Below are 11,247 nucleotides of genomic sequence, written 5' to 3'. Positions count from 1 at the left end.
TTGCGCTTGCTCCCATTCGTGTTGCTAACACTTTACCCTCTCCACTGCTAGCAGTGTTAAGAATGAATTCTCAAGCCATAACACAGTACTGTAGAGTTCACAGGGCTTTGAGGGAGGCAGCGCCCGGGCCAGCAGAGCACTGCATAGCCTGTCTGTGTACTGTCTGCAGTAGGTGCCTGCCGGTGGGCTTGGCTGCTGAGGGCTCTCTGTGCAGACAGGGCAGTAGCAGTCAGTTGTGCCTAGCTGCATGAGGATGTACCAGGAGAGCCAGCTTGGCCACACAAGCAGGCCTCTCTCCCTGAAGCTCACTGTGTAACTCCTTAGAGCGACTCCTTGTGGACAGCAAGCCTGTCCCTGTACAGTTGTAGGTTAGGTCTCTCGCTATAGCAGATGCAGAAGTTCACTAAGATAAACAATATGTGAAGACATCCTTTACAGTGAAATATGTCCTGCTTTCATACAGGCCTGTGCGTAATTGAGTCTCTTCTCAGCTACCTTCCCATGTCAGACAATGTGAAGACAGCCACACCCTTCCCTGCGACACTTACCCCATTGCACAAACTGTGAAAATGCTTTATACTTTCACTAACACTTGTGGTTTTCAGTCTTTATGTTTCTTCTCGTCAGTCCTCTGCCCTCTTGTTTCTACTAAAGCTGTAAATACATTTATAAACCATTTGTAAATACAATTAAAATTATGAATTAATTTTCCTGTTCAGTGGAAAACTCTCCCAATTAATTTGCTCTGCCTTGGCAATTTTTTGTTGGTGGTGGCTTTTTCCCCTTCCTTCCTTCCTTCCTTCCTTCCTTCCTTCCTTCCTTCCTTCCTTCCTTTTTTCTCCTCCTCCCTCTCCCCTCCTCCCTTTCCCCCTCCCTCCTTCTTTATTTTTTTGAACAGCAGAAAGGATACTGTCAGTTCACTGTTAAGCAGAATATACTGTAGGACTAAATTGGTAATTTTTGTTTAGTTTTTGTTTTTTTGAGACAGGATTTCTCTGTATAATAGTCTTGGCTGTCTTGGAGCTCACTCTGTAGACCAGACTGGCCTCAAACTCACTGAGATCTACCTGCCTCTGGTTCCTGAGGGCTGGGATTAAAGGCATGCACTGCCACCACCCAGCTCTAAATTGGTAATTTAAAAATCTTTCCAGAGTTTAAGTGTATGTCTCTTCTAACGACAGCAAGTATAACCACCTCTTTTGTTTTACCTTAGCCCAGACCTTAAGCCTGCATATATTTTGTGTGTGATTTTAATTTTTAACAACTTAGATTCCGGGGAGAATTTGCAGGAACATGAAGCAAGGGCTAGGGGAAATGGTCCATGTGAATGAGCTCTGCTTTAGGTTAATGTGTTTTATTTTAAGCTTTCCACTTGTTACTGTGATGTTTTTGTTATCACTGTTGTTAAATTCTATAATGGTTTCCTGTGAAGCCTCCACTGAAAGGGACTCAAATATGCAACATCTAAACTATTTTCCAAGGGCTCATGCCCCTTGAATGGTGCTTCTAGCCTGGTCAGGGTTATTTATTAAATTTTATATATGAAAGTATTGGGAAATTATGTAAACTCTTTATATGAGACTATCTAGTTCTTACATCATAGATTTCATATACTCAGTGCAGCTGAGCTGAAAGTTCAGCGAAGTCATTCACTCTGTTCCTGATTTGTAATGGTTGTCACATGTGTGGTCTTCAGTAAGTGCCAGAGTTCCCACTGTTTGCCAGGACTTGCCAAATCCAGGTGCCCCTGGATCTGGCACATACAGGGCTATAGCTGCTCCTGATTAGCTACTGGAGTAAGCCTCGCTCACTGCTCAGTGGCAGATTGAGCACACAGACCTCTCACCGCCCTTCAGTGACAAGTATGCTGTGAAGTCCCAGGCTGCTGCCCTGAGGTAAACTCCTGCCTCCCCTGAGAACGACCGTTTTCCTAATGTGAAACATCTCTTACCACTTTAGCAGTAGGGCTAACATAGTCTTCCGTTACAAATGGCTGAGCAATTTGAATGACTTCACATGGTGTCATTATCTTGCAATATAAACTGGTAACCTCACAATGCCACACTTCATCACCACGTGAAGTAAATGAAGCTAGCTAAGCGGATGCTGTATCAACTAGTAACTTGCCATTAAGGATTATTTTATAGCATGAATTGAAGACCTTATTTATTCAAATGATATTTTACTCTTGTATTCATTTTGCTTTAGGTTTGTGACATGAATATTTCAGTGCTGCTTAATTTCGTTCTGAATTCTTGTTTCTTGCTTGTAAATGGCTTTTTTATGGTATAAAGTCAATGGAAATTGCTGTTTGTAAATAAAGATGCTGCTAGAGCAACCTTGCTGTGGTCGCTGTTTTCCCCACCCCCACCCATGGCCTCTGGGAGCACCCCTGCTTCCGATGAACATCTGTTTCTCTAGCCACTGGTTTCCTGAAGGGCTAAAAAGACAACTGAAGCAGCTGTGGAATTCTGATCCTTTCTCAACACTAATGATGAATGCTTTCCCAACTATAGGAGCACCCTGGGTTCCTTGCCCAGGACAGCACACAGTGGGGTTCTGTGCTTACCAGTGGACAGTGACCATGGCTTCTCTTCCTTTTCTCCCACTAGTTTTGTAACTAGTTTTGAGGTTGGCCTCAAACTCAATAGAGATCCACCTGCCTTTGCCTCCTGAGTGCTGGAATTGAAGGTGTGTGCCACCACTGCCCAGTTCAGGATCCACTTTTGAAAAGTCTTGGTAGAATTAAGGTGGTAGAACCCAGATGATTGCTACTTTGGCAATCAAGTTCTGTATGACTTCTGTATGACTGTCATTTTAACTAGTCATTTTCCTAGTCACATTTGAGTTCCTGGAGCTGGCTTCAGAGACTTTTCTAAATGACATTTTTCCTTTCCTCAAACCCCCCCTTCCATTCTTTTCCCTCGGTTTTCTTTTTGGGTGGGGAGGGCTTAGGTTTTTTTGTTTGGTTTTTCTTTCTTTTTTTCAAGACAGGATTTCTCTGTGTAGCCAGCCCTGGCTGTCCTGGAACTGGCTTTATAGAGAGGGCTGGCCTCAAACTCACTGAGATCTGCCTGCCTCTACCTCCTGCGTACTGGGATTAAAGGTGTACAGCACCACTGCTGGGTCAACCCACAGTTTTCTAAGTATTAATGTGAACATCAAAGGGTGGCCATTGCTTTGACTTTGGAACATTGGGGCTCTGAGGCTAGATTTCATCACTGAAGTTCCTTAAGGCCTCACCAAATCTCAGAGCATCCTTGCTTTGATGAATGATTCTTCTTCTCCAGGTGCTCAGGCTTCCTAACCCAGAGAGCCATGCCTCTGGCACTGTGCAAATGGGGAAAGGAATTGCTGTCTTGCCTGTGCACATGGGAGACATGCTGAGCTGTTTGTGGGTCTCATCTACTTTCTCTTTACCCTTTAATCACAACTTGTCGATGCCATGGTCTTCTCTGTGTCTTCCTCACAGATAGGCAAACACTAAGCTAACGTACTCAGCCCTTCCTGCCTATTCAGATGTGTCTGGGCTGGTGGTGAAATGGGGGACTGCTATCAGGTTATAGTACCAACCACCATTTGTCTTCCCTCTTTCCCTGGCTTCCTGAATACACCTTTTGCCACCAGGCTCTGTTGAAAGGCTCTACTTCATGTTGGGGCATTTGCTCACAAACACGCACACACTCATACATGACATAACAATGCTTTAACCACCACCCAGCAGACTTCTTTTACACATGTGCTTCAGCATATGTTTGTGCCCACCCTTACATCACACACTTTAATACACTGAGTAAAAAGTTTCTAAAAGTCTGGGCAGTGGTGGCACACACCTTTAATTTCAGCACTCGGGAGGCAGACAGGTGGATCTCTGTGGGTTCAAGGCCAGCTTAGTCTACAGAGCTAGTTCCAGCACAGCCAGGGCACACAGAGAAACCTGGTCTCAATCAAATGAACATTTTGTGTCTTGGGTGTCAAACTGTATGAGTGAGCAAAATTCAACAACAGGAAGTGGAGTCTTTCAACAGAGCCTGGTGGCAACAGGCTCATTCAGGAGGCCAGTAAGAGGGGGGCAATGAAGAGGGAAGAAGGCAACTGGTGGATCTCTGAGTTTGAGGTCAGCCTTCTCTACAGAGTGAGTTCCAGGACAGCCAGGCTACACTGAAAAAAAAAAAAAACAAAACCAAAAAAAATTTCTGATGTGGTACAGTGTCTTATATGGTCCTAGCACTTGGGAGGTGAGGCAGAAGGACCAGGGTCATCCTAGTCTACATAATAAGTTGGAAGTGAGCCTAGGCTTCATGAAATCTTATGCCTAAAAATCAACAACAACCACCAAACACAAGGGGCTGGAAAAACTGCTCAGCACTTAAGAGTGCTGTTGCAGAGAACCAGAGTTTGGTTCCTCCAGAGCAGTGGTTCTTAACTTTCCTAATGATGTAACCCTTTAATAGAGTTCCTCATTTGTGTGACCCCAACCATGGCATTATTTTCCTTGCTGGGCAGCGGTGGTGCCACCTTGAATCCCTGCCACTCAGGAGGCAGAGGTGGATCTCTGCCTGAACTACAGAGTGAGTTCCAGGATAGCCAGGGCTCTGTAGTGAGACTGTCTCCAAAAACAAACAAACAAACAAAAATGCAGAGCAAATAAATATGCATTACATAGTAATACACGTGCATATTTATCACCTACCTGTAGATACCGTGTGTGTGTGTGTGTGTGTGTGTGTGTGTGTTTGTGTGTGTTTGTGTGTGTGTGTTTTAGACAGGGTTTCTCTGAAGCTTTGGAGACTGTCCTATAGACCAGACTGGCCTCTAACTCAGAGATCCACCTGCCTCTGTCTCCTGAGTACTGGGATTAAAGAAAGGTGTGTGCCACCACTGCCCAGCTATTGAATACTTAATATTTAATGAGATAACAATAAGATGTAAGTAGTTAGAAAATAAGGGGCCATATGCTAGGCTTATTTATATTTACTTTTTTTGTTTGTGTGTAGCCCTAGCTGTCTTGGAATTGTCTGTGTAGACCAAGCTGGCCTCAAACTCACAGAGATCCTGTCTACACCTCCTGAGTGCTAGGATTAAAGGTGTGTGTTACTGACCAATTTCTTTTGCATTTCTAATACTTGTAGCCCAACCCAGAGAACAATTAAATGAGAAAACGGCTCACAATAGCTGCAGCTCATGTGTTAGGTTTGTTACATTTGGTTTCAAGCTAAGAAATATGGGTTCTACCTGTGGCCACAGGGAGGCAGTAGAACTCATTTCACCCAACCTGGAGGCAGATTCTGCTACAAATGCCACATTTAGAAGGCTCTTTCACAGAATATTGCTAGAGTTGACAAAGGTGAGGTCAGCCCACTGGCTCCCTGGGTTGATTGCCTTGGATGCTTGCCAGCATCTGGGGGCAGTCCTCAGCTGTAGGCTTTGGAACCTGCCCCTGGATAAGGGCCCTGCTTTTAGAGATGGACTGATAGCATCAGAATATGACTGAAATTTGAAGGGGACCTGTGTGTTCAGCATATAATTTGAACAATGACAGCTGTCACTTCTGCAGCAGTTAACAGGTGCGGGTCCCCGGTCACACTGTGCTTTATTTCTTGAGTCCTCAGAGGGACTGCTGGGTGAAGTGGGTGCTTGGTGCCCAGGGTGGTGGTGGATCAAGAAGTGGGGTCTAATGGGGGCATTCTTAGGTTACTGAGTAGGCACACGGTCTCACAGGGATTATGAGACTCTCCCTTTGAGATGTTCCTGTCAAGATGTGACCCCATCACCAGAGGACAAGCCAGTGGGCTACCTGATTTTGCACTTGGGACCTCCCAAACTTAGATGCATAAACTCACTCATATACATCCTCATCTCCTCTGAAACAGGCTCTCTTGGAACCCAATAACCTGAGGTGACCTTGGACTATGGATCCTCCTTCACCACCACCCCACAAGAGCTGGGATCAAAGGTGTGCACCATCAAATCTGTTCTAAACCTTTTCTTTCTGTAAGTTAACTAACTGCCTCACTTACTTGGTTGTGATGACACAGCTGACTGCTAAGGTCAAGTACTACTGTTCTCTGTTTTTATCATAAGAAACATTCCTGGGGTTAGAGATTATACAAATTCATCAAAGACAAGCACTTTGGCGTGGTGTGAGGCAGAGTGATGACCAATGTCATTTATATGCTGAATATGTGCTAGGTACTGGGACCCCAGTGATAAACACAGCAAGCAGGCTTTAGGCTGAGAAACCTGATCCCTTGGGGACAGGGGTGGGGCAGGGAAAGTGACATTTGAGAGAAGCCTGTTGGTGAATCTTGTTAACTAGCTAAGAAAAGAGTTTTTAAAAAAGGAATAGCATTTCAGGCAGAGGGAACAGCACATACAAAGCCTTGAGGGTGGAGGCACAGCTCCTGGCACATACAAGTATCAGAAAAACTCCAAGGCTGCTAGGAGTGGCCTGAGATGAGTTTAATCCCACCGAAGAAGATTAAAGACTGCAGACCCAAATAGTTTTTTAGTTGAATTAAGCAAGCTTTATTTTATGTGTACAATATAGCCGGTCCAGCCACCGCCTCTCCCAAAATGTAGGGATTTGAGAAGAAAGCCTGGAACATAGAAGAGGGTTTTTACAGCCCCAGGCTGCAAGGTTAGGGGGTTTCCAAGGGAATTCTGATTGGGTAGGAACTTGGCAGAATATCTTATTTTATGAGGGTGGAGGTCATCTTATAGGGTGTGGGACATGTCAAAAACCAGAAATAGGTCAAAGCACAGTCAAACTCAAGTTTTACAGTAGTAAACAGAAACAAACTTACTGATCTTGTAACAAGATGGCTACTGATCTTAAAATGGAGTCAAGCCAGGCAGTGGTGGCACACACCTTTGATCCCACCACTCAGGAGGCAGAGGCAGGCAGATCTCTGTGAGTTTGAGGTCAGCATGATCTACATAGAGAGTTCCAGGACAGCCACAGCTACACAAGGGAAACCGTTTCTGGAAATAAAACAACAAAACAAAACAAAACCTTGGAATCAAGCTGTTTCATCAGTGAGATTTGAGGAGGCATGGTCCTGGGTTGCATGGTCCTGGGTTGGGCTCTGCATTCCCCATGAGAACCCTGGTTTTGACCTCCTCACCAGAAATAACTTAGGTGAAGGATTTATTATGGCTCACTTACAGAGGCATCATGGGAGAGTGGGGCTACTCACACTCAGCTGGCTAGAGCTTCTCTCACCTGTTTCTGGAAACATTCTCACAGACACCCAGAGGTGCATTTTACCTCTCCTGTACGCTGTTTCAGTTCAGTCAAGTTGACGATCAAGATTAAAGACCACAGTGACTAGGTGGGCCACCTCCTGATGCTTCTACCTTCTCCTTACACTGGTTAGCTTGTTCATGGGGCAGCCAAGTGTTCTTGGGCCTGGAAGAGTCAGCCTGTTTAGGGAAGGTGCCTGCATATCCTGGATCTGGTTTTGTTTTTGGTTTTTTTTTTTTTTTTTTTAATCACCTGGGTCCAAAGCTGATTTTAAGCTTCTGAGATGTTTCTGAGATGTGCCTCAGCACCATGTGTAGGTAAGTGTTCATCCACCAATGATTTTGATGAAAGCCTACTGCAGCACTGTCTAGGGAGAAAACATGGGTGGCAGTGGCCCCTGCAAGGACTAGGTGCAGGAAGCATTTACAGAATGAAAATGTGTGAGGAGGGGGAGATGGCTCAGTCCACAAAAAGCTAGTTGTGCAAGCATAGGGACTTGAGTTCAAACTCTGATCCCAATGATGGGGAAGTAAACACAGGGGGATCCCTGCCCAGCTAGTCTTGCAGAATCAACCAGCTCAGGGTTCAGTGAGAAACTTTGTATCAAAAATTAAGCAGGAGGAGCTTTTTGGCGGAACTCGCCAAAATGGCAAACACCAAGGGAAAGAGGAGGGCACTCGCTACATGATCTCTCGGCCTTTAGGAAGCATGGTGGTGCCCCGTTGGCCACATACATGCGAATCTACAAGAAGGGTGATACTGTAGACATCAAGGGGATGGGACCCGTTCAAAAAGGAATGCCCCACAAGTGTTACCATGGCAAGACAGGAAGAGTCTACAATGTCACCTGGCATGCTGTGGGCATCATTGTAAACAAGCACGTTACCGGCAAGATTCTTTCCAAGAGGAAGAGGATTAACGTGTGGATTGAGCACATCAAGCACTCCAAGAGCAGGGACAGCTTCCTGGTAAAGGAGAATGACCAGAAGAAAAAGGAAGCCAAGGAGAAGGACTCCTGGCTTCAGCTGAAGGGCCAGCCGGTGCCACCCAGAGAAGCACACTTTGTGAGGACTAACAGGAAGGAGCCTGAGCTGCTGGAGCCCATTCCATATGAATTCGTGGTCTAATGTACAAAAAGAAATAAAAGACCTGAACTGAAAAAAAAAAATTAAGCTGGAGAGTGAATAAGGAAGACACGACATTGACTTCTGGCCTCCAGATGCAGAGGTGAGCCTTACCTACCATGTACACACATAGACAGTAGAGGATTTTCTTAATTAGTGATTGATAGGCTGGTTGTCCTGGGTTCTATAAGAAGACAGGTTGAGCAAGCCATGAGGAGCAAGCCAGTAAGCAGTACCCATCTATGGCCTCTGCATCAGCTCCTGCCTCTAGGTTCCTGCCCTGTTGGAGTTTCTATCTTGACCTTCTTCACTGATGAAGAGCAATGCTGAAGTGTTAGCCAAATAAACCCTTTCCACTCAACTTGCCTTTGATTATGGTGTTTCATCATAGCAATGGTAACCCTAGCTAACACTGTAAGGATTCAGGCATTACACTAGCCTGCCCCTGTCACCTGGCAGAATGCACTCAGGCAGTACTTTGGCCAGCCCAGGGTTCCATGAGTACTAGTCTGCAGGCAGGTGTAAAGGACCCCTTTAAAAGTCAGACCCCTGCCCTCTCTCCCTCTCCTCCTCCCTCCCTCTCTCTCTCTCTCCCTTCCTCCCTCTTCTGCTTTCAGTTGGCCACTAGCTACCCCTCTCTTCTTCTCTCCCCTCTTCTGTTCCCAGTGCCTCTATGTCTCTTCCTTCTCCCTCACTCCCTTTTCTAAATAAACTCCTCATTTAAGCTATCTGCCTGGCTGTTATTCCCTCCCGCCTGGGTCACCCTCACCGGCTGTGCAACCTGCTCTGCTCTCCCACGTGGCCCCTTACCTTGGGACCCTCACCCAGGACCACTCACCCCCACTCCTTCTCCACCTTTTATTCTTATAACTGTAACTAAAGAACAACAAACACAGCTACCAAAAGCAATTTGCTCCAACTTAATGTGGTCAATCATACACATTTTTTTTTGGTCTTGCCCTGGAACTTTCTCACTTTCAGTCTCATAGTCTCATTCGCCACGATCTTTTTCTGCCCAGGCTATCCTTAAACTTGCTCTGTAGCTGAGGATGACTTTGAATTGCTGACTGCTGATTACTCTGCCTCTGCCTCCTGGAGTCTAGGATTACATGCTGCACCATACCCGATTTATTCAATTTATGCAGTGCTGGGGAATTGAACTTAGGACCTTGTGTATACTAGGTTGGCATTCTGTCAATTGAACTACATCTCCAACCCATCATTCACAGAGATCCTGATTGTCTTGAAACCTCATATTGGCCCATGATGTTGGTAGACTGTGTTAGTACCAGTTTAGATTGAGTTAATTACTTTAGCAAAAAGAAGAGTAGCTAAAAAATACTGGGTCCCCATGGCTGTCATCTCAGTTATCAAAAAGAGTCACACCCAAGTGGAAGAGGTCATTGACCACTGTGGGGGCCCCTTCTCCCCCGTTTCTAGGAGCTGAATCTAGACTATGGCTATGCTGTTTGTGGAGCAGATTCTGTAGTTTAGTTCTGAGAGGTTGCCCTTGGAAGACTCATACTATCTCAGAACCTGGGAGGTGATAAAGAAACTGCCTCATGTATCTCCCAAGAAAGAGGAGAGTGGCAGATGGTCTCTCTCAAGGCAGGGCCACAAACTCCCATCTTCCTGCACTCCAGAAGGATTATAGGGCATTCTTCCAAGTCTCAGATATGCTGTCACTCAAATGTGTATGCCACAGTCTGTGTGAATTGTGCAATCTGCCAAGGCACCATGGAAGAGCCATTCTTCAACAATCATAGTGTTCAACAGGAAGTAGCAGATGCTATAGGTGCTGCTGTATGGACTTTTTCTTGGGAGATGCAAATACCTTTCAACCCTAGGTAGGCAATCACAGACAGGTAAGAGTACAAGTGTACATGAGCTTGATGAGTTTCCTGGACCTATTTCCAAAGCCTGAGCACTTACAGGACTATGGGTAACTCCAGAACAGATACACCTCCAAGAAGTTTCACCCCAACATAGATGATGGCTTCCCCATAGCTGCATAGAATCTCCCCTTTAGTCACCACCCAATGTTTTATACACAGAAGCCACATGATCACACACAGCTGGGCTGAGTGACATTCAGCTGGGAGGGAGTGTAGGAAAGCATGGCTGGAATCTCAGGTGAGTGTCTAATGACTCTCCCCAAGTCAGCCCTTCTATGAGGGAGCATCAACAGACCCACTCTTGAGGGTAGTCACATGGCTCTGACTAAATGGTGAGGGCTGCTGTGCTCAGTGGACACATTCTTTGTCCTCTTAAGATACCTTAGGAAGACACATGAGCTAGAGAGTGACATATAGACCCCATAGAGAGTCAGGATTCTGCCACATTAATGGAGTGACCCATAAACCAGGAATCTAGAAGAATGCTGGGATATGAAATAAGTATGTTACTTTATATTCCTTCTCAATAAAAAGAACACCATGCTCAGCAAGCCTTTGGAGAGCTAGAGTGACAGACGGTTGCAAACCATCAAGTGGGTGCTAGAACTCACTCAGGTCTTCTGGAAGAGCAGCTAGTGCTCTTAACCACTAAGCTATTTCTCCTGCCCCATTTTTTGGGATTTTGAAGACAAAACATATTCTGAGTGAGTTTTCCTAAAGCATTTACCAGGTATCCTGTCAGGGTGCTCCTTTTGAGACCCAGGGCAAAAAAACAGATCTAGAAGGATCTAGGCTGCTGTGCGAGGCATTTTTCCATGTGAGCCTTTTGACCCAGCAGAGTTTAGGAATGGCTAATGGTGGTCTCTGTGCCGACCCTGCCAATCCGGCAGGAGACACAATTGTAGATAGCACTGCCAAAGCAAGTCCTCTTAAGTTTCTTCTGAGAGGAGCCACAAAAGTGACTAGTGGCTAAAATCACTTG

The 11,247-nt window shown here is 45.5% G+C and overlaps 1 pseudogene; it reads left to right on the top strand.

Annotated features, from left to right (window-relative positions):
• The first annotated feature begins 7,892 nt into the window (after positions 1-7,892).
• Positions 7,893-8,373, top strand: LOC127221937 (60S ribosomal protein L21-like; annotated as a pseudogene).
• The last annotated feature ends 2,874 nt before the right edge of the window (positions 8,374-11,247 follow it).

The sequence above is a fragment of the Phodopus roborovskii genome, unplaced genomic scaffold, assembly GCF_943737965.1.
Source record: "Phodopus roborovskii unplaced genomic scaffold, PHOROB, whole genome shotgun sequence".
Classification (NCBI taxonomy): domain Eukaryota; kingdom Metazoa; phylum Chordata; class Mammalia; order Rodentia; family Cricetidae; genus Phodopus; species Phodopus roborovskii.
Note: the sequence above shows the minus strand (reverse complement) of the source record. Positions and strands in the feature narration are given on the sequence as shown.